The sequence below is a fragment of the Myotis davidii genome, unplaced genomic scaffold (genome assembly GCF_000327345.1).
Source record: "Myotis davidii unplaced genomic scaffold, ASM32734v1 scaffold757, whole genome shotgun sequence".
NCBI classification, from domain to species: Eukaryota; Metazoa; Chordata; class Mammalia; order Chiroptera; family Vespertilionidae; genus Myotis; species Myotis davidii.
Genome location: NW_006287918.1, coordinates 294,084 through 297,297, shown reverse-complemented (window position 1 = coordinate 297,297; position 3,214 = coordinate 294,084).

Below are 3,214 nucleotides of genomic sequence, written 5' to 3'. Positions count from 1 at the left end.
AAGTCGCAGCTTGGAGGGCAGGGCCCTCCCAGAACAATTATAGTCAACAGCTGTAGTTGTAAGCTTGAACCTATGGTCCGAACACGTGGCCCATGTGCCTGAGTGATGTAGGCTTGATAGAGTTCAGGTGCATGTAGTTGAGTAGGATTGAAACCCAGGAGACTGTTGTAAACATCTTGGTCATGCCCTTACTTTGCCTCCTAGGATCTGCTATAAAATAAAGGCATGGCTGTGGGCGTGGTCACTGTCTCTCAGAGAAGCAGCGTCCCACCGAGACCTGGCTTTCATTCTCCTGTCTGTCTTTTCTAAGCCTTTCAGCTGCCCCCACTCAGGTTCACTCTTGGCCGTGCTGGCACGGCACACATTACAAAGATATGCCTCCACACTCCCAGAGCAGGTTCCTGCCTCAAACCCCACCCTTACAAGAAAGAGCACATGGAAATAGCTCGGGGAGGGTGCAGAAAGCCATTTGCAGGAAAGCTGTCACTCTGACTCTGCCCTAAAGTCATGTCCCAATTTTACAAGTACCCTTTGTAACCACAGGACAGATGATAAAAAGATTTAAGTAACAAGCTAAGTGCCATCTATTAAACGGCAATATATATGTGTGTGTATATATATATATATATATATATATATGTAAATATATACATATCATATATATATAAATAAAATTATCAAGGTACTTAATCTCATTGCCTTACATTGATGTAACAGTGTTTTGTGCATCATGATAGCACCCCCTGTGATATATAGTTTGTTTTTCTAAACTAGATCAGTCCCAAGCATGGCTGAACATTGCTATTGAATCAGCTGGGGAGGGCCAACATACACCATTCACAAAAATAAACTCAAAATGGATAAAGGACTTAAACATAAGACAGGAAAACATACAAATTTTAGAAGAATCCATAGGCAGCAAAATATCAGACATATGTCATAGCAGTATCTTTACTGATACGGCTCCTAAGACACTGGAAACTAAGGAGAAAATAAACAAATGGGACTATATATATATATAAAAAAGATTTTGCACAGCAAAAAAAACCATCAACAAAACAATAAGAGAGTCCACTGCATGGGAAAAAATATTTGCCAATGTTATTTCCAATAAGGGTTTAATCTCCAACATTTATAGGGAACTCATACAACTTAACAAAAGGAAGATAAACAACCCAATCAAAAAATGAACAAAGGACCTAAATAGACCCCTTTCAAAAGAGGACATTCAGAAAGCCAAGAGACATGAAAACATGCCCAAAGTCACTAATAATCCAAGAGATGCAAACAAAACAACAATGAGGTACCATCTCACACCTGTCACAATGTTTATCATTAACAAGTCAACAAATGACAAGTGCTGGCAAGGATGTGGAGAAAAAGGAACCCTCTTGCACTGCAGGTGGGAATGCAGACCTGTGCAGCCACTATGGAAAACAGTATGGTACCATCTGACACCTGTCAGAATGGCTATTTTGAACAAATGAACAAAGGACAAGTGCTGACGAGGATGTAGAGAAAAAGAAACCCTCATTCACTGCTAGTGGGAATGCAGACCGGAGCAGCCACTGTGGAGAACAATATGGAGTTTCCTCAAAAAGCAAAAAATGGAACTCCCGTTTGACCCAGTGATCCCACTTCTAGGAATATATCCCAAGAAACTAGAAACACCAATCAGAAAGGATATATGCACCCCTATGTTCATAGCAGCACAATTCACCATAGCTAAGATTTGGAAACAGCCTAAGTTCCCATAAGCAGATGAGTATAACATAAACTGATGAACAAAAATAGAACCAGAATCATAGAAGCATTGAACAGACTGTCCAACCTTTAAGGGAAGGTGGGGGGTGAGGGGGTAAGAGATCAACCAAAGGACTTGTATGCATACATATGAGCATAACAATGGACGCAGACAATAGGGGGGTAAAGGCATGTGCTGTTGGGGGTGACCAGAGGGAGGTCAGTGGGGAGAAAAAGGAGACATATGTAATACTTTAAGCCAGCGGCCGCCAACCTTTCAGACCACACAGACTACCAGTGGTCTGCAGACCACCTGTTTGCTACCACTGCTTTAAACAATAAAGAATTTAAAAAAGAATCAGCTGGGGTGGGGCACAAATACTCCTAAAAATCAAAGGAAAACAACATTTCTAGGTAATTTTAATATGCAAACTGGGCTAGAGTACTATTATAGATCTAAAGACTTAATTTCCCATCAATATTGATGAACAGTGAGTGGTTAACAACCTGTCTCTGATATAGGGGAAATACTGAGTCTTAGAATTTGAAAATTATTATCATGTAAATAGTCTCTCCAAAGATAACTTCCAGCTATAACTGCGATGTCATTGAATAAGTAGTGGGCAAGGTAAGAGATGTGCCCAATCAGCTCTGATGTTATTGCATGCTAAATCCAGCATATAAATAATTTAATGATCATCTACTATGTTAGGCGTTGAGGAAATAAAATAACCTTTCTTTCAAGTCTTTTATCATGTCACTACAGTTTCATATCATAGACACACAAAAATACAAATAAGCATAGCCTTTTTCAGTATCAAATGAGGTAATAATTATAACAGTAATGATAGCCACTATCATTCAATGAACATTTACTCGTTTCAGAGGAATATGTCAATAGTTAATTACATGTACCCATATTACATTTCTGTACATATACACATCCTATATAATAAAAGCCTAATATGCTAAGTGTCCAGTGTCCGGTCATCTGGTCGTCTGTTCAACCAATCAAAACATAATATGCTAATGATATGCTAAGGCTGTTCAACCTCTCGCTTTTGATGTGCACTGACCACCAGGGGGCAGACAGTCAACCAGTTTACCAGTCGCTATGACGTGCACTGACCACCAGGGAGCAGACATGCCAACCAGTAAGATTAGCTTGCTGCTGGGGTCAGGCTGATCAGAACTGAGTGAGACGGGCCGGACATGCCCTAGTGTCCTCCCGCAGCTCCTCCCCAGCTGGCCAACCTCCAATGTCCCTCCCTGGCCCTGATGGCACACCAGTGGGGTCCCTCGGCCTGGCCTGCACCCTCTTGCAATCTGAGACCCCTCGCAAAATATCAGAGAGCCAGTATTGGCCTCATCCTACAGGCAAGGCCAAGGGACCCCACTGGTGCATGAATTCATGTATTGGGCATCTAGTATAAAACATAATTAACTAAATACTCACTATGTGCTGGACATT